The 27,500-nt window shown below is 35.4% G+C and overlaps 1 protein-coding gene across 1 annotated transcript in view; it reads left to right on the top strand.

Annotated features, from left to right (window-relative positions):
* The window catches only part of LOC106867055 (uncharacterized), a 57,756-nt gene that overhangs the window by 15,572 nt on the left and 14,684 nt on the right, over positions 1 to 27,500 (top strand). Inside the window, exon 2 of the mRNA XM_089360819.1 lies at positions 5,490 to 5,697. The gene's annotated coding sequence lies outside the window, so the exon portion shown is untranslated. The remainder of the gene's footprint in view (positions 1 to 5,489; positions 5,698 to 27,500) is intronic.

The raw sequence follows: 27,500 nt of genomic DNA on the forward strand, positions 1-27,500 counted from the left end.
AATTTTAGTAATTTATTTCTGAACTTTACTAAGAGTTTATCACCATTTTTCACTGGTGAAATCGCATTTACTTGAGCCTCGCTGTACTGAATATCTTTCTTTGGAACACTGGATTTAGAGAGAAAAATTAAATATCTTCCCATATGAAAGATTTGTAGCGGAAAATTATGTGGTACAGTCCTGTGTATAATGTAAATAGGAGAACTAATATGGCTAAAGTGTTCATTAATATAATCCCCTTTCCAAACGAATCACAAATAAAACGGGAGCCTTAACAGAAATTTGATTATGGTTAACTTCCCTACATGTAAATGTTTTTATGTACAATGCTAAACGAAATTCAAAGAGAATTGTGCACCTCACTGTAACTGTACCAATTGCAATATTTGCTTTATACTAATAACGCAAGACAGAAATGTGCTACTGTGTTATCGAAGTATGTTTGGTCCGTCATAAAACAAGTACAAATTGGTTCCAGATAAATCTTCACTGTAATATTTATGGCATCATAGAGAGGAAATTTCATTGGAAACGTGATTGTCATGGGTGTTTGAGAAAGTAACGCTTTTGTTACTGCATTGCTATTGAAATACACTACAATTATCCTTAATATTTTGTTTCAGTCATTGCATTGTACCCATGAAGAAGCTCAACCTGAAAGTGTTCTTCTTCCTCGCCTTCCTCAATTTTAGTTTCATATCTCAGGTGCCTCTTCTTGTCGTGAGTGCATGATTGTCTCCTTTGTACTAATACTAACGGTCCTTGCCAAATGTCTTGTCTCTCTGTGTCGTTTTGTTTTATATAAATAATGCTATGCTAATTTAGGACATAGCGTTATTCCTTCAGATTATTTATCCGTCTTATTTAAAGTTGGTAACAATCACCATTGATTGTCTGCGACCATTCGCTCGAAGCAAATATTATTTGAATAAATCAAAAGTTTATGCTATACGGTGTTTAATCTTCGTTCTTCATTGTTGTCCAAATTCTTCGTGCTGGCTAAATTTTGGGATAATTTTCTAAGATTACAACGTAGATACATACATACATACATTCATGAAAATATACGCATATACTCGTTTATTTCAAAACACAAACCCATATACGCGCTTAAGTACACTTCCATTTATGCAAAAATATCAAATATGCATATAGGCATATAGAAATACCGTCTCACACATATATGTACTTGTATATATATGAGAACCACCTTTACCTTTAACAATTTGCATTAACAACACTATTATGCTCACATTTTTCTAAATCTTTTCTCGAACCTGTTTATCAAACATTGTACTTCATTCTGGACTATAAAGTTTCCAAATTCATCGTTATCAACATTTCCAGGTGATCCCAGCGCTTTCATTATAAACTGGAGTTGTTTTAGTTACAGAACTGGTCTTTTTATAGTAGGCGGCTTATTGTTTAAATGCACTTTTCCGGCAGAATTTGACCATTAGAGGATTTGTTCATGAAAGTTATGTATTAGACAGTGTCTTGCACATACAAATCAACGTAGACCTAAGGCCAAAGTCTTGGCATCCGATGTCCTAGCTGCTGTTCTATGCATCCAAAACATCAATTAATGTGGTTCTCGGTCAACTCGTTAGTACACGTGCGCGCACATACGCACGCACACACACACACACACACACGCACGCACACACACACACACACACATGCACGCACACACACACATAGAAAATCTTTGACATTTTAATGTTTGTCTTTATAAACGCAACAGTTTTCCATTAGTTTACACGATTGCTTTTAATTAGTTATTATTATTTTTACTTTACACTAGAATTTATGTGAATCGAACTTGTATATCTTGCGTTTCTCCGTTATGTTGCTCCAGGTCTCTTTTTCTACCGCACCTTTTTTCTGTGTTATCTTTGGTTAACAATTACTTTAATTAACCAATCAATTCTCTTGTCTACAAGAGCGTATTTAATTCACTTTTATCTCCTACAATTAAATACCCATGTTATCTTCTATTGCGCGTATAACTTCTCTCTTTTAACATTGTGCCTCTTATATCCATTTGCATTCATTAGTTTCCTTCTAATTGTTTTCGTCTTAAATTATACTTCATTCGAATGTAGCAAGCTCACCTTTATATTCATAGTTTATTAGCTTTTGATTATTGTCTAATTCTTCAGTGTTTGTCAGCCTTTCTCATATTAACAATCAAAATAATAACAACGTTAGTATACTTCGTCAGCTATTCATAATTACATTTCTTCACATCTAAAATTATTTGAAACATTTCAAATATTTCCGGCTGGTACAGCTATTCCTTTCATTCTATTATTCTTGATTTCCCATTACTTTTCTTTGAAAGTAAATGTCTTTTATTTGCAACCACCTTACTTTTGAATACTATTTTCTTTGTAAACCTTAATGTATTTATTACAATCGTCCACTTTGTCATGTTACCTCCGGAACTCGCTTTAACTCGCATATTTTTTTGTTTTCTATTACTATGTCCCCGAAATGTTTCTGCATTCATATGCATAAATAATCTTCACTTGTTACTGGTCGAACCATATTCTTTGTCGGCTGAACTGGAGCCATCGTCGGCAGCACACCTCTTGACACCTCTTCTCGCCATGGTATCAAAATGCCATCCTCTATCCATCTATTCACGTCTCTTTCGAGCCTCAGCCTGGCTTCTCTTTTCATGGTTTGCCTATAGTAGCTCACCCTGCTTCTCAGTACGGGTTGTTCTTTCCAATAGCACAACACCGTCCATCTTTCGCCGTCGAACACAACACGGAAGTACTTATGTGATGGTTTTCCCTCTTTCTGATGATAACCTGTCACTCCTACCGCCTTCTGCCTCCGCTCCACGCTAACAGCACGCTTCCCACCGGTCACAAAAGTTTACTCCTCCCCTGCGAACAGTCACCCCGCCCAAACGTGTGATCACGTCCATTCCGATCACTAAGACAATGCTGTCATCAACTTCAATCGTCTGTAGCTTCAGTACTGACCCCTGTATTTCCTGTTCCATTTCGCTGACGCCCCTACATTTGACCTCCCTTCCATCTACCGCACTGAGACTGATGCTTCCTCTCCAGTCCTCCATCATTCGCGCGGTTAGCAAAGTGGCTATACAAACCGAGTCCACAAGGGATCAAGCTTCCCTTGCCGTCACCAGAAACCTTACGATAGGCAACGATCAGTGGTGCGCCTTCAATTGGTCGTGGCGGGGGTGGGGGAGGTCTAGTGGCTCAGTTATTCCTTTCTCATCGTTTCCTTGCTTGCTATAGTTTGCTACGAGCCCAGGTTGGCCACATCGGTAACACACCACCATTGATTTTGGTTCCGTGCATTCTCTGGCCATGAACGGACGTCGACATCTAAAGCATGGTCTCTTAGCCATTCGCCTCACCATACTCTTGTTATCACTGTTCTCCGCCTGCCTCTTCGTTCTGCTCATAACCGCCGTCACAACTGCCACTACGTCGTGTGTGTTGTTTTGCACCAATACTCGCGTCTTGTCTACCATTTCCCCTATCAATTGCAGACAATGAGATATGATCGAGGAATCGCCACAAAAGCCAGCTTCATCATCTGCTCCATCACTGCTCCAGTAAATCCTGTTAAGGATTCTAATCTCGCTCACATAATCATCTATCTCCTTGCCCGTCCATCTTATTCTCTCGAGTTTATTGCAGGCTTTGAACGCCCGTCCGTGTACGCGTCCTTCAGACGTTCTTCAATTTTTTCAACTTTCTCCTGGTCCGCTTCATCCATTTCCAAGTAGGGATTCAGTGCACTGTCTTCTAAGTATACCGGCATAAATCTAGCCACATCCTCTATACCCTGCAGCTTCGCCACGAGTCTTACCTTTTTTATGCAGGGCGCCACATCTCCTTCCCCAGTCTCAACACATCGCTGCTGATTCTGAATTTTATGGTCATCGAACGTAGGTGGCCAGAAAGGTAAGAGTGCAAAAATGAGGAGAACAAAAATTAGAAGAAGTAAAACTAACAAAACTATAACTGTCGGATGTATCGTTACTATTGGTACCGACATGCAAAAGAGCCTGTTGCACGAAATAAAGTTGCTTTACGTCAAGTTGCAGCCGGCGACAGTTCCTCCAAGTATAAGCTCACCCAACTACTCACCAGTAAAGACTACTACACTCCAACTGCTCCCATCACACGATTTGACTGCGCCTTACAACCCCGTAAGAAAGAGGCCATCTTCCACCTGTGACTTCCTGACACGACGTCACATCTCCCCCCTTCCGGTCACTCCTCCTTCCTCCATACACCATGACTGACTCCCTCTGTTTATTCTTCCTTATAAACATCGACTTTTAAAATATATATTCGCTTAAATATGAAAAAATAGAACTGTAACAAACTATTATATACTTACCGCTTCACAAAAAGAAATTTAAATAAACATCACATTTAATAACCATCGTATAGTATATTTCTTTCGATAAGATACTTCTACCAAATTTAATTTTCTCCCTTCAATTTAGTTTTCAATATTTTATCTGCTATTAATACGTTTATCTTAAATATCTGAAATGTGTTTCTAACGATAAAATCTGTCATAATCTCTGTCATTCTATTAATGTTTTGCCTTCATTTTTTGCTAAATGAACTATTTAATTATCCACGAAAATCCTGTAAGATTTCGATACAGCATATTTCTGTTTCATAGATCAATGTTTCCTGCTTTATCGACGCCTTTGAAAGCACGGTATATATATATATATATATATATGTATATATATATATATATATATATATATATATATATATATATATATATATATATATATATATATATATATATATATATATATATATATATATATATATATATATATATATATATATATATATATATATATATATATATATATATATATATATATATATATATATATATATATATATATATATATATATATCCCAGAACCTTTCTATCTGATTGCCTTTATGGACAAATCTAATGAAGCCTTTCGTAATTATGTACATAAATACGTCTATAATTTTAATGGTATTAAGATGTCTATCTATCTATCTATCTATCTATCTATCTATCTATCTATCTATCTATCTATCTACCTCTCTCTCTCTCTCTCTCTCTCTCTCTTTCTCTCTCTCTCTCTATCTCTCTCTCTCCCTCTCTCTCTCTATCTATCTATCGATCGATCTATCTATCTGTTACCTACCGATGCGTGTAGAATGAAGTATAAGGAGGCGAATATTGTCTATGCTTAATGTATTAACCATATTAGAGCAGGTGTTTAAGTTTGCCAATTACAAAATGTAATGAATTATCTCTAGTTGACAATCAGACCATTTTCTCAGCATTGTGTTCGTGCGTGTATTCGTGTGTGTATGTGTGTGTCTTTGTTTGTGTGTGTTCGTGCTTGCGAGTGTGTGCGTGTGTGCGTGTGCGCTCGCATTTGAATAATCATTCATAATACGTGCTGGTTATTTTTGATTTCATTTTAGCCCATTCATGCCGATCGTCCGTTTAAGCTGACACTTAATTCATAAGGGAATAAAACAAATACAAATTGTGATTTGTGTCTGATGTGTATCAAAGAATGAAACATGTTCTTAACACGAATGCAGTCAGTTTGAACAAACACTCGCACCATAACTTGTAACAACCACGGTTGTGCAACATGGCGAGTGCAAGCAGGACGCGCAGTAAATGGTAAGTCAATTATTTCCAATTATTTAATTCTGTAGGCGTTATTGTGGTTTATGAGAAAGGAATATGTGCGTTGGGAACCTGCAGAGAAAACAGGACGGCTAGATGTCCTTTGAAAATGAAAACTGAAATGAATGCATGCCCCAGAGGAACAGTTGACTTCAAGTCCACTTCAAATATAGTCAATGTCAAATGGAAAGATAATAACTATGTCGTTCTGCAATCAAACTTTTATACCTATAAAATGCCCACTATTCATCGCTATGATAGGCCTCAAAAGAAATACGTTCCAATTCCACAGCCTGAAGGCATCCAAAATTACATCAAATAAATGGTATTTGTTGACCTTCTAGATCATAACATCGGTTTCTATAAGATTCGAATGCGGCAAAATAAATGGTGGTGGCCTATTTTTTTCGTATTTTGTATTTGTGGCACCTCAAAATGCATGCATCTTGATAAATAGAGCAGCACACAAAATTGCATTATACAATTTCGTCGAAAACATTTCTCTAACTCTATTAAGCCTAAGCACAAACATGCGTGCGCACTTGCTTGGTGATAGCACCGCTGCAGCATTTGCTGAAGACATTTTAGCCCTTGGAGAAGGGAAGGTTCCTAAGAATGATAAGGGTGACATATCCATCTCTGAACCGTGCAACACAGTGGACAACCCTTCTGATCTTTTGGAAACAGTGTTCTCCAATCTGGAAAGTAACTATGCAGACATCAATTGGCTCAGTGAAGGAACCATCCTGGCCCCCCAAAATATAGCGTTCGGTGCTATCAATGACCAACTAATAAGTGAAAATGTCTTTATTTCAAGGCTGCACCTTTATCCCTCGGGGTCAGATATGCCATTTCACTTCCGCAGACCGCAGTTCTCGGTGAGACCATGCTTTTCCATATCCATCAACAAATCCCAAGTTCAAACACTATCGGTGGCAGGCATCCATTGGGGTGGGGGTGGGGGGCATGCTTTTCCCATGGGCAACTTTATGTGACCTGCTCCCGTGTGGGTAGTAGAAACGCTCTTTTTGTGTATGCTCCTCAGGGCAGAACACGCAATGTTGTCTATAGCGACGTTTTACAGACAAGTCGTCATTACAGCCGATGTGGTTATAAACAGTGATCCGGAAGCATTGGCCAGACATATTCTGAAACCATGGCAACATGACTTATAGACTCTTCCTCTTTTTTTATTGGACAATGCTGACTTCCCCAACAACAACGCTCACTCGGCTGATATCAGTGATTGGTTAAGTTGCTCCTGCAGTTAACCTAGAGGAACAAGCCCCTTATCTTTTGGTTAAGGTTGTTGGTAAGTTTTCCTAAGTTGCTCCAATCCAGATCCCCAATGCAAACCTTCAGATCAACCTTCTCCTATGCAGATCTCTAATGCAACTTTAAAAAAAGCAGTCAATGAGTGGAAATAACCGATAAACTAATTCCTTATGGGATTTCACAATCAAATTGCCAGCAAACCGTTTTCACTCAAACCAATTTCAACGGATTTCGCTCAAACCTGTTGTCAATGTTACTTCTTTTGGTTTGAAATAAAGCACTTCATCACTTCATAATCCTAGCTTAATATCGGGCAACGCCGGGCTATACTGCTTGTATTTTACTAAATATATATTCAATTTTCATTGATATCTTATTTATGTGAACAGTAATTATTTTCATAATAAAGTTATGGACAGATATAATTCTCTTATTGGTCTCTGCATAAGTAAATTGCACATTTAACAAGCTTATTAAAGATTCATTTGCACAGTACCTAATGTCCGTTATAACTCAGAGTGATTATTTCAAGAAATATTAAACGGATATCAATGAAATTTTTTTTTTAGTTGTTATTTAGGCCAAAATAAAAGTATCTGTGAATTTTCAGGCAATTTCATTCACTAGAAAAATTTCGGAACGAATGGGTTAATCCACTGACCTTATTTTCTCTCTATCGTAAACGAAAATTTCTTAACTGTCTGTATTTTCTCAAAAAAAAATTCGGATCTGTCGTATGAAACAATCTCAATCTTCTTTGAAATAGTCTTAAGAAAATTGTTTCGAATTGTCATTATTCTATGCCGATCGTATCGTTTTAGAGTTCTCTAGTTACTCCGGAATCTAATTCCGCTTTCTTTCAAACGTCAAGTAAAGCAGAATAGTTTTATACGATTTTATTTGTAAATATTTCTGATGCAAAATCTTTATAGAATTGGCTGCATTTCAGTTCCTCCGCGTTTAGATCACAGAGTTGTTTATTGCCATTCTGATATAACGTATTCTTGAGTCATCTAGGCTTTGTTTCATCGAAATGACCTTCGACACGTAAGTAATCGCTTCAACATTGCATGATTGATTAATAAGGCATGAATCTATGTTTCTCTTTCAGCAATTTATCACTTGCTTTGGCAAAATTTCCTGAAGTTATATATATTTTATGTCTGATGTACAACCCAATGTAAGGTAACTTGGATAGTTTCTATTTCATATAATTTACTTCATCGTCGACTGACCGGAAAATGTTTATTAGTCAGTTCAAAGAAATTATATAATACGTCACACTAGATGTTTAACGAGAAAGGTGGGCTAAACCAAATTATTTTCCGACATCTTTCCTGTTTGTGCGAGAAAGGATACTTTAATTTAATAGATATATCTATGATTGCCCTCTGAAAGTAATTTGTGCACATAAAACATCCGATTGTAATCTTCAAAAATTTCATAAAACCTTTTAAAATTGACAAATTTAAATAATATACCATGAACAAAATGTTTGGCATTCTTATGCTGTATCGAATGAACATGCACAAGTACAAATTGATAATACTAACCTTTATTGCACATTATAGGGATGTCCTTACTTTTCAAATCCATCAATTCACAAATTAATTCACTTTATTACACCCACCAATACATTGGATGAATCATACGAAGAAGATCGTATCCGCTTTGCTCTGCTATCTAACTCTGACTCTAGGAACAAATCTTACTGAAAGAAACTAACAATAGTTATTAATGTGTCGGTTAAGCAATAAACTATATCCTATTGACGGGTCAATGAAAGTAGTTTAGAGTTGAGAGTTCCCAAATAGAACTTCTACTTAAACGTTTTCAGGAATTTAGAGAAGAAATGAACACGAGAATAGAAGCAGACAAATGCTATCAAAGTTACTCTAAGGAGAAGCAAATTAGTTACAAGTGTGATAAGACGCAGAGAACAAAGGCGCCTAAATCAGATCTTGCGCTAGAACAAAGGTTACATATGCAGGAGAATAGATGAAATCAACAAGATACAATATAGAGAAATTAAGGAGAAAATAAGAAAAGATTACTGCACTAAAGTCAAATAATATTTGAAACTGAACTCAGTGTTTGATGTTAGAAGCAGTAAGATACTGGGAGAAATACACAAGTGGTTCAATGGAATGAAAAGCTTGGGGACTAAAACTTTAAAGAAAGATAGATGAATTACTAGTAACGTTCGGAAGCTCCCAATTTAAATCTGGTATAGTTGTAGGATATAACCATCCCTTACACAAACAGAGTGGAGATTAATACAATTAGAAAGCTACAACAAAGCAATGATTAAGAATTTAAAAAAAACTTAGAAGAAATGAAAAGGAAACTGGTTAATGCAATAATGAAACATGACGGAAAGAAAACGTTTCTTTGTAAATAAGAAAATAACGAAGTACAAACTAGAAACTGACTAGTACGCTATGGAAGAAGATATAGGTGAGGTCTAAGAGAGAAATACAATTTTTCTGCAAAACAACTTTCTAAAAAATGGTTGTTGGTTCATAGAATATTGATGTTAAAAGTTAGTGCAGGTCAGATAAAAAAAAAAAAGAATAAGAAAAAGTTCAATAATAATGGACTGCGAAAATATATGTCACTAAAGCAACGAAAAGCTATTCTCTATACATTTAGCTGTTAACGAAAAACAAAACAAAAGGAAAAAAACAAAGGCATCGGGGTGGGGGCGATGCATAACCTGAGCGCAGATAAATTCTTTCGGAAATACAAGTGTGGCTTACATTGTGTTGCTTACCCAAGCGTTTTAATTAAACTGAAATATTTTTCTGTTTTTTAGGTATCACTGTCATAGGCATGTATACTGCGGTGAAATTAAGAAATAAACAAGTAAACAAATGAAACCCTCGAATCTATCACTGTACACACATATACACACATACACACACAGGCGCATATGTATGTATGTATGTATGTATGTATGTATGTATGTATGTATGTATGTATGTATGTATGTATGTATGTATTGGTATCCCGTTTACTCTCTTCATTGACCACAACCTTCGTATTTCCCATTTTAAATCCGCATAGTTGTTTATTTTTTTCATTTACTTTTACATTGATCCTATTGTCACCGAGGCATGCTATATCAATAATCATGCATATTCTTTTTTTATTATTCACCACAACAATGTCCGGTTTCTGATGTCTGGTCGGGTGATCGGAATGGATCATTGCCTCCCACAGGATTTTGCAATTCTCATTCTCGGTGTCTCCTTCTGGGATTAGGTCACACCACGTCTTTGTTCTTTGTAGGCCGTGATTTCTACAGAGCTCCCGATGGATCATTCTTGCCTCTTTGTTATGGCGTCTTTTTATTCGCATTGTGCCAATATCGGGCATTCGCTTTTATTATTATTATTATTATTATTATTATTATTATTATTATTATTATTATTATTATTATTATTATTATTATTATTCAGTAGTTTTATTTTTATAACGTGCTTTCACTTCACTACCGAGCGCAGCTCTGTGCGCCTTGGGTATGTGCTGTGGTTTGCTGTGGTGCTCTTATGTTTACTGTATTGAAAGTGTTTTGCGTAGAATGTGTGCAGTACCCAGTAGTGCAATTTTCTGTATGTTATATATATTTGTAAGTCCTGGTGTTTTTGTTATGTATTTGTCTGAATATTTTTTTATTATACCTAAGGCACCTACTATGATAGGAATTGTTTCTGTTTTTAGATTCCACATTCGAGTTATCTCTATTTCCAGGTCTTTGTATTTTGAACGTTTTTCCATTTCTTTTAGAGAAACGTTGTCATCTGCTGGTATTGAAACATCAATTAGAAGGCATTTTTTTCCTTCATGATCTTTGACAACTATATCTTGTCTATTTGCCTTAATTTCTCTATCTGTGTGTATTGGCATATCCCAGAGTATGGTTGCTTTCTCGTTTTCTGTGACCTTTTCTGGCGTGTGTTTATACCATCTTTTTTCTGTTGCTATTCCATAATGTTGGCATAGCTTCCAGTGTATATAGGTCCCAGCTCTGTCGTGTCTATGAATATATTCCTTCTTAGCCAGGACTGGGCAGCCAGAGATAATATGATTTATTGTTTCTTGTCGATCTCCACATATTCTACATTTACTTGTTATATTTCTTTTCATTATGTGTTTATGGTAATTTCTGGTGGGGAGGCTTTGGTCTTGTGCAGCAATTAAAAATCCTTCAGTCTCTGCTTTGAGTCCTGAGCTTCTCAACCATTGCTGGGATTTTTCTCTGTCTATTTCTTTCGCATTTAGTTTAGCCCAGTATTTACCATGTAGGGGCTTTTCTTGCCATCGTTTTATCATGGTCCGTTGCTGTTCTAGTTTTAGTTTGGATTTCATTTGTTTTATAGCTTTTGTTGTTTCTTCTTCTTCTTCTTCGTATTTGTTAGGTAGATTGATTTCTTGTTTGTATTTGTCAGCTTCCTTAAATACTGAAAACAGTTTTTTGTTTTGCTCGTGTTTTGTGGCTATTTGTATTAGTTTCCCTTGCTTCTGGAGTAGGTATTTTTGCAGTCCTATGGTGGTTATTTTATAATAGTTTTCTAGCTTTATAAGACCCCTGCCACCTTCTGTGCGTTGTATATATAGCCTTTCTATGTCAGATTTTGGGTGGTGCATCCTATATCCTGTCATTATTTTTCTTGTTTTCCTGTCTATTTTACATAGTTCGTTTAGTGTCCAGTTAAGGATGTTGTAGCTGTAGCTTATAACTGGGACAGCTAAAGTGTTGATACCCATTATCTTGTTTTTAGCATTGAGCTCTGTTTTTAGTATTGATCTAACTCGTCTATAGTACTCTTTCTTTATTTTTTCTTTCATTTGTGTATGTTGTATCCTATCTAGTTCATTGACTCCTAAATACTTATATGATTGGCTTTCGTCTAGTTCTCTTATTTCATTGGCTTTATCTAGTGTTATATTGCTACTTTTAACTAATTTTCCTCTTTTCAGGGTTGCTTTGGCACATTTTTCTAATCCGAATTTCATTTCTATTTCCTTGGTAAAGCCGTGTACTGTCTGTAGTAGTGTTTCTAGCTCTTTGTCGTGTTTTGCATATAATTTTAGGTCATCCATATATAGAAGGTGGCTGACTGTTTTTCCATAGCATTTGTAACCGCATCCAGTTCTATTTAGCAATTCTGTTAAAGGTGTGAGTGCCAGGCAGAACAGGAGTGGAGAGAGCGTGTCTCCCTGGAATATTCCTCTTCTAATGGGGATGGCTTTCGTTTTCACAAGTCCCTCTTTTGTTTGGAGCTGTAGCACTGTCTGCCATTTGTTCATTGAGTGCTCTATGTATTTTATGATAATTGGTGCCACCTTGTTTATGGCTAGTGTTTCCAGAATCCACGTGTGGGGAACACTGTCGAAAGCCTTTTGGTAGTCCACCCAGGCCATACTGAGGCCTTTCTTCTTTCTGCGGCTGTCTTCAGTTATGGCTTTATTGATCAATAATTGATCTTTACAGCCGTATGAGCCCTTGCAGCATCCCTTCTGCTCTTCTGGAAACAGGTTGTTATTTTCCAGGTGTTTACTCACTCTCTGCGATATTATTGCAGTAAAGGCTTTGTAGATCGTAGGGAGACAGGTTATAGGTCTATAGTTTTGTGGTTTCTCCGTTTCCGTGGATTTGGGGATTAAGATGGTTTTCCCATTTGTGAGCCATTCAGGCATTGTTTCTGGATCATCTATTATGTTGTTAAAGTTTTCTGCCAGCTTTTTATGCATTGCTGGCAGGTGTTTTAACCAGAAATTGGGGATCTTGTCGTGTCCAGGTGCTTTCCAGTTGCTTAGTCTTTGCAGTGTCTGGGTGACCTCTTCAGTTGTTATAGGGGCCCAGAGTTGCTCAGGTGCTAAGTTCGTTGTTTTAATGGTCCTTTTTTGGGGTTGTTGCTTCACCGACCATATTTGTTTCCAGAATTTCTCTAGTTCTTCTGCTGTTGGTGCTGAAGTAATGTCTATTTTATTTTTACCCAGTTCTTGGTAGAGTTTTTTGGGGTTGGATTTGAACTGTTTGTTTTGTTCAAAGAAACGTTGGCGTTTCTCATACCGGCGGATCCTCTGTGCTTTGGCAAGGATGTCTTGCTTTAGTTTTTCTGTTGCCTCAGGTAAGTCTTTTTCTGTAATGCTGTATTTGTACAGTATTTTTGTTTTCTTCTTGTTACTTAGTAGTGTTGATTGTTTACTAATTTCGTTGAGAATCGATAAATCTTTTCTCTTTTTTTTAATTTTGTTCTGGATGTTATTTATCCACAAGGTCTGTTTGGGTGGTAGAACTCCTGTTCGGATGGGTTTGAGTGAGTATCCTGCTTCTTTTGTGGCTGCAGTGGCTGCCGCATATATTATTATTATTATTATTATTATTATTATTATTATTATTATTATTATTATTATTATTATTATTATCATCAATACTATTATTATTATTATTATTATTATTATTATTATTATTATTATTATTCAGTAGTTTTATTTTTATAACGTGCTTTCACTTCACTACCGAGCGCAGTTCTGTGTGCCTTGGGTATGTGCTGTGGTTTGCTGTGATGCTCTTATGGTTACTGTATTGAAAGTGTTTTGCGTAAGATGTGTGCAGTGCCCAGTAGTGCAATTTCCTGTATGTTATATATATTTGTAAGTCCTGGTGTTTTTGTTATGCATTTGTCTGAATATTTTTAAAATTACACCTAAGGCGCCTACTATGATAGGAATTGTTTCTGTTTTTAGATTCCACTGTTTTTAGATTACTTCTATTTCCAGGAGCTGGCAAATCATTAGATCGTCGGAAAGATGTTTTGTTCATTTTTTTCCGCCGGCTTTTTATGTTCTCTGCTGACATGTCACCAAGCTAAAGTTTGCCTTGCATTTCTCTAGGATGGCTACAGTGTTGTACTAATCACGAACTGGAATTGGTGATATCGACTGACCCATCTCTTAGAAACCGTTGGCTTTGTGTGTAAACCAGAAACGAATACTTAGAGGGAATATCATTCGGATCCAAATGTAGCACTGGTCCCTGAAAAATTATTTAACTTAAAAATATATTATGAAATATTCCATTCCTAAAACAAGTGGTTTGGACTTTGAAATAGAACACTTAAAAGAAAGTATACATAACGAGATTACAAATAACGACGATATGCTAAAGATATAAACATCGAAAACGTAATTGAGAGAGAGAGAAAGAGAGAGAGAGAGAAAGAGAGAGAGAGAGAGAAAGAGAGAGAGAGAGAGAGAAAGAGAGAGAGAGAGAAAGAGAGAGAGAGAGAGAGAAGAGAGAGAGAGAGAGAAAGAGAGAGAGAGAGAGAGAGAAAGAGAGAGAGAGAGAGAGAGCGATCAAAAAACAAAACTCCACAAATGCAAATACTAGAATATTTACAGGAAAATAACCAACAAAAGAGAAACTTGAACATTACAATCAAAAAGTCTAATAAGATGGAATATGTGGAATATTTAAGAATAGGTCATTCTGAAGTAGGAGAATATCGTACAAGATAATATAAATATGGAAATAATTAAAGAATTATCAACACAAATTTCTAAGTACAAAGTTAAGTTTCTCCCACGAATAAAACTTAACGCAACCGTGGTCATCAGTCATTTAATGAGAACGGACATGAACATCACTGCATCCAAGTTAAATGAAATAATATAAGTTAGATGGGTAAATGCTTTTGTCGTATGTTAATATCAAAATCTGAGCCATCGAGAAGGCAACCTGCTATACAAAAAAATAAGAAATTAAAAAAAAAAACACCAAAATGTAGAAAATGAAAAAAAGACCTCTCAATCCTTAATGAAATCAATAACGAAGGACACAGCTAAAAAGAAATGCGAAAGAGATAAAGAATACATAAATATAAATAGAAAGCGACAAGGATTCTTTGAACGAAACAGACAGTTCGACTCCAAGCAAAAACGACTTTATCAAAAACAAATAAACGTAAAATAGAAATCAATGTTGTGCCAAAAGCAACAGACAGAGAAAAATTTGAGGAAGAGTCATGGATAGTAAAGGAATTAAGAACACTAACATTATGTTAGATAAAGAAACAGAGATAGAGAGGAACATGCGTAAAAAATACTTAAATAATCAATGGACGAGAAAGAATTTAGCATTCCCAAACGCGTGCAAGAATAGCTCAAGAACGAATATTATCGATATATTAGACTAATAGTTAAAACGGAGTCAAATGCAGTATACATATATACTTCATCATTATTTAACATCCCTTTTTCAATACATATATACATGCACACACTCGCACGCACGTACGCATTCACGCACACATACACACACATATACACATATACATACTGTAATGGACGTAAATACACTAAAAGTTGGAAAAAATTGCAAAAATTTATAATATTCCTGAACTGAAGCTAAATAAAATAGCCAGAGGAAAGCAAGAAATATAATTCTATTCGGAAAACACACGCCAATATCTAGTAAGAATACGTATACAGAAAACTCTTGTGCAATTAGAAATCTATTATAAAACATCTGCGGCAGCAATTTCAAAGCTATGGACAAAATCACAATGTGAAATTATATCATGTCTTCGAAACAAGAAAAATAAGAACCAATTTCTGACTGTATACAAATGAAATACAGGTTTGTAGGGAAATATGGAAGAAAAATATCTAAAATATAAACTATATCTGGATTACAGGTTCAAAAATGGAAAAGGCTTTAGACGCCCTATACAGTCAAAAGAATTTATATCGAAACAACAGGGTACAAAATGCTTTGAATTGGCTGGAAAGGGTCATATAAAAATTTGAATATGGCCTTTGAACCGCAGGACTCAAAATTAAAGAATTCTGGATTGCAGCACAGGATCATGGCTCTCTTACAATAAGTCACCGCAGACATGAGATGAAGTTGCAAATAATCCTTTCTACTATAGGCACAAGGCCTGAAATTGTGTGGCAGAGACCAGACGATTACATCGACCCAGTGTTTCACTGGTAATCAATATTATTCCCATTATGAGTGGGCAAGCTCTTTCTTAGTATAAGAAACCCTGCTGCGAAATACGTTCTTGTGCGTTAAGCTAAGGGCTCCATTGTTGAAGCGACCAGCTGTAAGTTTAAACGTGTATGTTTGTATGTTTTAATGTATTTATTAGTTTATCCTTTCGTGTCATAATCTTAGGGTGGAAGGGAAAAAGATTGTTGATGATGCACCGAATAAATGCTCTCAACTACTCCCCTTCATGCCACCGATTATGAGAAAGAAACTGGGCGGGACAAAGGAGAAACAACTTAACCAATATTTGGCCGGCTTTTTACTTTACCAGTAGTGATTAAAAGCAAAGATAATCTCGACGGGATTTGAACTCGGAGTGCAGTGATAGGCTGCAAATGCTGTAAGGCATTATAGTCGACGCTCTTACATTTGTAACAATTTACTTGCTTTAACATTTAAGTGGCGGGCATATGTGTGTCAATGCTTTCATCTTTTACTAAATGTGTATCTGCCTTTTCTTATATATGTGTGCGCGAGCGTGTGAGTGCAGGTAAGTGTGGCTGTTTGTATGTGTGTGTGTGTATGTCTGTGTGTGTGTGTGTGTTTTTGTGTGTGGTCTACGTGAATCTGTAGACAAAGGCTTCGTCTTTGTATCACTATATTCAGGTTCAAGATGGAGTCAAGGTCAGTCTCTTGCTAATTACTAATTGTGTTATCTGTATGGAAGTGCGAGCATGTGTGCGCGCGTGTGTGTACTTATCTCCCTGTGTGTTTCTCTGGGTGTGTGTGGAGTGGTGTCTAGGGTGGTGGTGGTGGTGTGTGTGTCTGTATTTCTGTGTATGAATAAGAGTGAGAGCTTGTGTGTGCATGCGGGTGTTTTGTGTATGTGGTGTGTGTGTATATAAACTTGTTTCTGTTTGTATGAAAATTTGGCTGCGAGAATGATGTATGGAAACGTGCGTGTATACAATTAACGAAGTAGGTTTTCAACTTACCTATCGGCGCAACTTCTTCATCAGTATTATACCAAATCGAATCGAACCAAAGCGACAATCGCCAGATTAATTGGCTGTGTTGGATGTGACGTTAACACACTTTTGATTGACTTAATCTCTTATGTCCGTTTGAGAACGTTAGATACTTATTAAAAGCCACTTCATTTGATATCACAAGATAATTTGATTTAATAAGATAATTTAAGACACACACACACACACACACATAGAATATATTACATACATATATATCGCATATATATATATATATATATATATATATATATATATATATATATATATATATATATATATATATATATATATGCGTCTGTGTGTGTGCGCACCCTCCCCATATATGTTCATCTATGTAGGTTGTTAAAGGCGCCTCAGTCTATATGTGATGTTACTACAAATAATCATGTGATAATGAACTCTATAAATTTTGATAACTGTTTACAAGATTTTTTTCATAATTCTTTCATTCTTTTCTTAAAATGAGAGAAAAGAATGAGAATGCTGTTAGAAACAAAGAGATCGAAACTGAAATTGTCTACAAATGAAACTTTACTTTATAATATATCCTAGATTTTTTTTTTGTAAAATTCATATTTGGATTTTGTAATTTATTTATTTATTTATTTATATATTTATTTTTTGCATTTCACTAAATCTCAGCATCGTTCGGAAACGTCGTTTGTGGTGAAAACAATGATATTTTCGTCTAATGTTTTCTCATTTGGTTTGAGTTCTAAAACGTTGAATTAATTCATTCACGCTATATCTGTAAATGAAGAGAGAGAATTCTCTTCCACCTCACCTAATACAGATCCTGCATAGAAGGCTAGATAGTAAAGAAAAAAAAAACTTTCCATTTGTTTCTGTTATATATTCTATAGTACTTCTCATTCCTTCAACGATAAATGTGCATGGGTTGTACCGAAAATAATGCGAAAGCATGCATAACTTATTATTGACATACGCCATAGAGATTGTAGAGATTGTACATACTAGGTTGAGTAACTTTTGCTCTGTAGCATCTCTTGTTTCCGCCTTTCTTCGCAGGGAAAACGGGTTTCAGGAAAAAGCAGCGTGCTGCCATTGTTTTTTCGACAACGCAAGGAAGCAAGCTGTCCGACATCCACAAATATTTACACAGAGGTCCCTTTATGAAGATGATCCCAAGAGTAATGTGTACGTACACATGAAGACGTAAAGTAGAGACCTCTGGAGTAGCGAGAGAATTGGCTAAATTGTAGTGCTGATCAAAGGTCGGTGCATAATAGCGAGTGACTTCTTGTCAATCGGCCGAGGGGCTCTTTCGGAGGATACACTCCAAAATACCTGCGTTTGTATGAGTGGTACCGTTTTGTATGTGTAGTAAGTACAATATTCCATTTGGGATCTCACTCTGGTATTGATAGAGATGTAGAAGCTCTTAAGAGCTGAAATATTTCTTGGCTCTTAAGAGGAAGTCTAGTTTTTGTGATAATTATTTTTGTCTACGCAAGTGATATAAATTCAACAGGAGTAATTGTGAGACCGAGCATTTGTATTAACATTGAGTGTTTGAAATGTACTGGGGTGGAATGCTTCGGTTTTGTGAGCAGTGATAGTGTCTTTGTACCGTTAAAGAAAAAATGGCATAGCATTGGAGGTATAATTACAAAAGGCAACACAGACAATTCCGAGAAGAGAGAAATAAATATAAAGAAATAAGAACTGAATCCAGTACTTTAATTATATATTATTTATTAAAGCATAAACTCGAAGTAAATCTAGGCAAGTAGTTTCGAACTCAAAGTGCAGAGAGTCGAAGCAAATATAACAAGTCATTCTATCCAACATTTTAACATCTGTACTAATTCGCCATAATGTAAGCCAGTGAAGTATCGGCCATTAAATCCACTCCAACACGCGGACAGCTCTTACTCAGAATCGATGATAAGAGAAATTAACAAGGCATCCACAGTAGGGTTTTGTACACAAGAACGTTAAGTAGGTAAACCAAAACACTTAATTTTTAAAAAAATGCATAGAAACTGATGCTCTATTGTTTCTCGCCATTCCGCTGCGAATAATTTTTTTAGGAATATAATTAAAACGTTAGCAAGCGATTGTGCACTTTTCATCTTCTTTTAGCGTTAAATTATATGAAGTAGTTCTTAATCGACAAATATATTGAAGAAATATGAGCGTATGCTCCAGCCAATTGGATCAACTAAAACGATGATAATGAAAACAAAGGACTTGTATTTTCAATTGAATGGCATCACGAGGACATCATTCTTAATACAATCGAGTTCTTTCTCAAATCAACTTCGAAATCGCTCTCAATGCAAAATGATATTTGTTTTTTCTTTTTTAAAAAAAATCTTTTTGTACTCACTTTACGACTAATGAGTAGTTGGTTGAGGGTCGTTGACACCTTTCATTTGCAATGTCTTCTCTCTTGTCTAAGAATAGAATAAAGAGACAAATAAACGTAATAATCTGCAAATCTTTCTTTAACCCCTTTATGTTCAATTACCGTTAAAGAATGATCCAAAGAAGTAGACCTCTACATAACCATTCAATCTGCTAGAAATAGCTGCCAAATTCGTTTCACCTCTCTAATTTACGGTATTAGATAGACTTTTGTATTATAGGAACAAAGCCTAGTTGTTTTAAAAGTAATTAAAGTCGATCGAGTCTACCTCAGTTTTTACTGGAATATTATTTTAATCTATTTGAGTGGATAAAGTGTTGCACAACACAGAATTTACTTTTCACGCTTTTCAATGCTGTGCAACCAGGGACGCGACAGAGCTTGAGACAACAAGGAGCTGGCTGCATTTCAGGTTCTTTATACGAGTTTACTTTCTTCTAGAAGAACGAAGATCTAACGAAGATTAAGGACCCTTCATTTCTAATGGTTCACATGCTAATTAACTTGTAGCTGGGACCTAACAAATGCTACTACTTCGGATCTGAGTAGACCTGGAGACAACATTTGCTAAGAGATGGTTCTACACTTTTGAAATTTCAGGAACTCCCATACTAGGACCCTACTACGAGATGCACTTTAAGGTCTTGCATACATACACAAAGTCAACCCTAAATATGATATTAGTGAGAGAAGCAGAATTAATACTGAGAGAAAATATTTATCCCCACTTAAACGTGTATGTTCTGCTTGAACACAATGTTCTGCGGTAGATATCATGAGAGAAACTCGCACATTGGCCTTAGGTGCTAGATGCTCGTTTATTTTTAGGGAGATAAATCCCCATCGCCTCCAGCACCAAGACCACCAGATCGGATGATTTCGACATTCTTTGGTTTCTTCAATGATGGACGCTCGACTACTAGAGATAGCAGCGACTCGTCTTCCCGACACCGATATATAGAAGTGGAGATAGCGAGGATTTATCTCCCCGCAAGTAATATAAACAAGAGTGCATTTTGCACCAAAGGCTAATATGAGAGTTTCTCTCGTGGTAACTGCCGCAGTATAATTAGTTCTAACAGAACGTTCGCGTTTAAGCGGAGATAAATTTTACCTCTCAGCCACAAATGTTGCTTAAATTTCAGTCACTGGACTGTGACCATCGAGAAGCACCGCATGGAAGAGTTTTCACCGAAGACATCAACTTCAGTGAATATTATTAAACATTAGTTACCTCGGGAAAAATACGTTACTCTTTTACTCTTTTACTTGTTTCAGTCATTTGACCGCGGCCATGCTGGAGCACCGCCTTTTGTCGACAAAGGGCGGTGCTCCAGCATGGCCGCGGTCAAATGACTGAAACAAGCAAAAGAATACACTATCGGTGTCTTTTTGCCGAACCCCTAGGTTACGGGAACGTATACAAACCAACATCAGTTGTCAAGCGTTGGTAGGACAATCACACATACACACACACACACAAACACACACACACACACATACACACGCACGCATACACACTCACACGCACGCACACACACACACACACACATACACGCGCGCGTGCATTTATATATATATGTATGTGTGTATGTACACACACACATGTGTGTGAGTACTTAATTTTTGTATTAAGTGAATTAAGTAGAATATAGATAGAAGCGCTGATATTTGTTGTTCATAATCCATTATTAAAGATGAATATCTCTACAGCCATTATCTAATGTTTGACAACTAGTCGTACTTCAGATGACATTTAAATAAAGGAAACTTTTGGCAAAGAAAATCTGTAATGAGTTCAGCGAAGTTGTTTACATTGCTGAATAGTGAGACACTTGACTACTTCTGGTGAATCAATTAATTCTTATCTTCAAGCTAGATAATACCTCGGGAAAAATACGTTATATTAGCATTATTTCAATAAGATATTTGTTTCTTTGCTTAACACATTGAAATTATGCCGCAAGGTACATGTGATCTCTTGCCTTCTATGTAGAATTTGCTCATATGTGTGTTATTTTTGTTGTGGTTGTTGTTGTAGTTGTTGTTGTTTTTACGTTCTAGGTCAGATCTGAATGAAACGCATGGACAACAGCCTAGAAGCTGCGCTTTTCACTCGTTTTGTTTAGGTAGCGCGGATCGAGAGCCATGATATCATATGTAGTGTTTCTCTTGTCAGTTGTGAGGGACATTAGGTTGCTATTAATAATAACAACGTCAAAACTATTATCGCAAGCATTACAAGGATTATGATATGAACACCTTCTCTGCGATATCAGCAAACATTTGCTCGAATTTGCTTGCTCGCACGCAAGATATCGACGAGATGTAGAGGCTTCCGACCTTGCAGAGAAAATTCACGCATAAAACAAACAGAATATGTAGATGAATATGCAAAATGTATATCTGCAATTTATACGAAATAATAATAATAATAATAATAATAATAATAATAATAATAATAATAATAATAATAATAATAATAATAATAATCCTACGCAAAACACTTTCAATAAGTGACCATAAGAGCATCACAGCAAACCACAGCACATACCCAAGGAACACAGAGCTGCGCTCGGTAGTGAAGTGAAAGCACGTTATAAAAATAAAATTACTGTATAATAATAATAATAATAATAATAATAATAATAATAATAATAATAATAATAATAATAATAATAATAATAATAATAATAATAATAACAATAATAATAATAATATTAATCCTACGCAAAACACTTTCAATACAGTAACCATAAGAGCATCACAGCAAACCCCAGCACATACCCAAGGCACACAGAGCTGCGCTCGGTAGTGAAGTAAAAGCGCGTTATAAAAATAAAATTACTGAATAATAAAAATAATAATAATAATAATAATAATAATAACAACAACAATAATAATTGCCCTGATGCAGTACCTAAAAGTGGTTCTCATTGTTTCTGATCTTATCTGACTTGATGTGTTATGTACATTGTTTTTGTCTTAGTACAAAAGATGCACTAACGCAAATATTCTGCGTCATTGCGTCATTGAGTTCCTAGATCAGACGTCCAAATGTGAGCATGAGGACAGGCATTGCAATAGTGTTGTGGGCGATACGCTTGGTGCAAGCTGAGAGTTCAGATGACGTAGTTATTTTACCTTTCTCTATGTAATGTTTATTATGTATGCATATATATGTGTGTAAGTAATAGATTTATGTCTATGTACATACATACAGAAGCACCTGTCTATCTGTCTATCTCTCTATATATTTGCATGTGAATTTGTGTTTATATCAAACCTTCATAGTCTATTACATATATACGTATTGCACACTGTGATAAACAGATATCTTTAAATACATGCAACAATAATACTTGATCATTAAGATAACTGTCAAGACAGAAATGTAAATTTTGAGTGACGTTTTAATAGCAAAGTGACGTACCCATGATTCAACGTGGCAATACTATTATTCAAATATAATAGCATATAAATATTCCATGCATTATATGAAACAGGAGATAATTTGCGCTTATTTGCTGAAAGGATATAAACTGAGTGTATGAAAGTATATATGTGTATACGTATATGTATATATAAATATATACATCTCCCTCCCTCTCTCTCTCTCTCTCTCTATATATATATATATATATGTGTGTGTGTGTGTGTGTGTGTGTGTGTGTGTGCGTGTGAGTGTATGTATTATACGTATGCAAGTGTATGCAACTCACATATATATTACAATAGTGTACTTTGAATGAAGCTTTGTGTGATACAGGAGTTAAAATTATTTAAAAGCGAAGTGTAGCTCTAATTGTAAACGTCGCAGGAAAAACAGTTCTAAAGACAGTAACAGTTTTTACAATACGTTGTATCTCGGTGTTTCAGCTAGTGTTATAATATCCGATCCGCTTTCGGGTAGTTTGTGTCGTTTGCGGATAAATGAATTCAGTTTATTTATGTGGAAGTCATATGTAATACACAAATTACTAATTTTATCTTTGTAATAATAATGATGATTTTGCGAGTTCGTTCGCGATGGACCAGTGGTGTAGATAGAGTGTATGGACCTCTACAAAAATACATATAGTTCAGTGACTTAGTCTTAAAGTTTATATATATATATATATATATCATGAATGAGGGAAACGGAAAATGGATTTATCAAGAATCCTTATTCAACACAATGATCGTCTCGACCCGTCCTTGCTGGTGTCATATTGTACAGCTGGTTGTGTTGCATCCTTCAGTGCAAGCTGTGTCTGGTCAGATGTCTCATTTAAATAATATACCTTTCTACATATACTGTGTTTCGCCCGGCATGTTGTGATCACCTGTAGTGTGTATATGTAGTGTGGTATCTTATGTCGATGAGACACCTTATTGCGCCTCATTTAAATTGTCGCTCCATAATCAATTGTAATTTCTAACACCTTCCATTGTGCGTAATTCTGAACGTGAACTGCATTGGATTCATGATCGGATATTCAAGGATTCAGTTTCCACCATACGTGGAATCAATCCTCAGAATTAAATTTCGAGTTACTTCTGTCTGAAAACAGTTTGCAACAAGAGCAGTAAAGTCCTTCCTTGAAAGGGGAATATACCTTCCATGATCTCAACATTTTTTCGTCATTTGGTAGAATTAAAAAAGAATAAACAACTCACGTGTTAGGCTTCTGGGTTGTTCTTTGGTTGACACACCTTAATGAATTACTTCACCAAAATCAGAACCTAGATTTTGAACCAGAGACGCACTTTGGCGTTCCATAAAGAACCGTGTGTTATTGCTAATTTTGCTTGGCTATAGACCAACATTTTTTATGTCTACTCTGTCCGCAGCTGGTCTCGAAATATTTTCTTCCTCATGTTCTTCATTAACTGCAGGAGTTGAAATTGACGAATCGCTTGAAGTTGAATTCATTGTGGTCACAGGTAGTTAATACATACTATAGGTGACTACAACATGCCGATCGAAGCACAGTATATGTAGTGAGGTATATTATTTAAATGAGACATCTGATGAGACACAGCTTGCATTGATGGATGCAACACAACCAGCTGGAAATAAAAATCATTGACTTGTCCATCACAATTCCGTCGATGTTCAGCTTCTTGACTTTTATATAATGGTTGTTTGTCATGATTTCTGCTAATTACCCCTGCATATTGAAAAACAATCACATGAGTGAGATTTTACTGAAACATTTCTTGTAACTTAAATCATTATCTTCAACTTCATTCGATTATGGACATTGGTTTGCATCTGTCGTGCTTCTGTTTGATTGCTGTCCATGACGTAAACCTGTGAAAATTGTAAAGCTCCTTAAGTCGTACGAGAATGCTGCTCATTAAATCACAGTACCGTCTCTGAAATTTATAAGTCATAAAATTTCTAAAGTCCGTTATGTTGTTTTTTTCCTAGCTACAAATAATGTTATTTCAAATGCTCAATTGTGTTTTTGAGGTAGCTTTTGATGTGTCATGCTTCTAGAAGCTAATTCATGCAAATTTGAGGAAGCGCTTGTATTGTTTGAAAGTTAACTTGCCTTCTGAGGTGTATAAACTTGATAATTCAGTAGGGCCACATCTTGACACTATACTGTTGATAGGATTTGCATAATTATTGTATGGCAATTTAAGAGCTGCTGCTGTAATACATGTATAGTCATAAAAAAAAAACGCGTGGCTGTGTGGTAAGTAGCTTGCTTACTAACCACATGGTTCTGGGTTCAGTCCCACTGCGTGGCACCTTGAGCAAGTTTCTCCTACTATAGCCTCGAGCCGACGAAAGCCTTGTGAGTGGATTTGGTAGACGGAAACTGAAAGAAACCCGTCGTATTTATATGTATATGTATATATATATGTGTGTTTGTGTGTCTGTTTGTCCCCTCAACATCACTTGACAACCGATGTTGGTGTGTTTACGTCTACGTAACTTAGCGGTTCGGCAAATGAGACCGATGGAATATATATATATATATATATATATATATATATGTGTGTGTGTGTGTGTGTGTGTGTGTGTGTGTGTATGTGTGTGTGTGTGTGCGTGTATACACATGCATATATCTACACACAAACACACACACACACACACATATATAAATTTATATCCACAATATAAATGTGTGCGCGGGCGCGTGTCTGTGTTTGTTTACAGGGAGATAGTTACATAAACAGGTAGATTGTTAGATAGGCTTAAAAATAAACAGCTAGCAGTGAACAACAATTATTGTTCTTTAAATATTTGAATTTTAGTTGGTAATGCATTTCTTTAAATTAACCTACTAATGCAAAACTATATGTAATTGCATATACAAATGCATATATATATATATATATATATATATATATATATATATATATATATATATATATATATATATATTAATATATATTTATTGATATATTTATATATACGCATACAAATATGTATGAATGTATACACATATATATGTTGGTAAGTTTATAATTAAGTACTTAAATGACACATAGATAAGTGTATTGAAAGATAGGAATATAAATGGAGATGAATTTTGAGTGACTTCAAGCTACATAGATGCAATTATTCGTGGAAATATAAGTAAAATGCTATTTACGAAACAATCTGTGCGGTTGTGAGTATAAAGAAACATATACACAGGTATGTGTGTGTGTGTGTGTGTGTGTGTGTGTATGTGTGGGTGTGTATGTATGAGTGTGTTCGTGTGTTTCTGTGTGTGTGTGTGGATATATTTATTCATCGCTGTCTCTATTGTTTAACCTGTTAATATAGATATGTATAGAGAAAGAAAGAGAGAGGTAAGAGAATGAGGGAAAGAGAGAGAGAGAGAGAAAGACAAACGTTGGGTGTGTGAGCCAGATACACAGAGTGGGAGAGAAAGTGAAAGAGAAGGAGAGGAAGAGCGAAGAAGGAGAGAGAGAAAGAGAGGAGATGGAAAAACTATAAAGTATGTTGAAAATGTCTTATGTGGCTGTTCTCTTTGGCAATAAGGCATTAAGAAATGTATGTTCCCCTAAATTGAATTAAATTTCAGACCGTATTTTATGAAATTAAATTTCTTTATATTGGCCATCATAATGAAGTGGTTCATTACACACACACACACACACACACACACGCGCGCGCACACACACACACACACACACACACACACACACACACACACATATATATATATATATATATATATATATATACGTGTGTGTGAATATATATATTTGTGTTTGTGTGTATGAATATTCATATGTATATATATATATATATATATATATATATATATATATATTCATATTGCTCACCAACAACAGTACAACAGACCTACTTATATATTTTTTCAATATTCCTGGCGAAGAAAACATAAACAAGATGTGATCATATTTACTTAGCTTTATCTTTAGATTTGATATAAGTAATATAAAAACACATACACTCGCACACACGCACTAAATATATCTCTATCTATCTAACTATCTCTGTCTCTGCATATATATACACATATATGTGTGTGTGTGTATGTGTGTGTGTGTATGTATATATGTGTATATATATATATATATATATATATATATATATATATATATATATATATATATATATATATATATATATATGTATGTATGTATACATACCTATATATAATGTGTATATATGTATGTATTCAATATGATTTGCAATTTTTTATGGTATTTAGTAGTTTCTAAACTAATACATTTTTCGTTTAAGCTGAATCTTTATAAATATCTTTAGATTTTATATTATAAATTAAGAATTATCTATGAAAAAATGTTTATGAATTTTGAAATGGTTGTGTGAGACATTGAAAATAATTCCTGCGGATTTTGTTGCATGTATCTTGAGCTATGGGTCAGTATTTGTGAGGCATTTTAGAACCTCAATTTCAGAGATTTTATCCTGTCCCGTATTATTGGAGCTGTTTTCATTCTTATCATCATCTATATAATACGATGAATGTTGATTATAAAACACACACATATGTTTATATCTGGCATTCCGGCGGTTACACATATGTTTATTTCTGGCACTCCGGCGGTTACGATGACGCGGGTTCGAATTTGATCCGACCAACAGAACGGCTGA

Source organism: Octopus bimaculoides, chromosome 12 (genome assembly GCF_046866305.1).
Source record: "Octopus bimaculoides isolate indiv1 chromosome 12, ASM4686630v1, whole genome shotgun sequence".
NCBI lineage: Eukaryota > Metazoa > Mollusca > Cephalopoda > Octopoda > Octopodidae > Octopus > Octopus bimaculoides.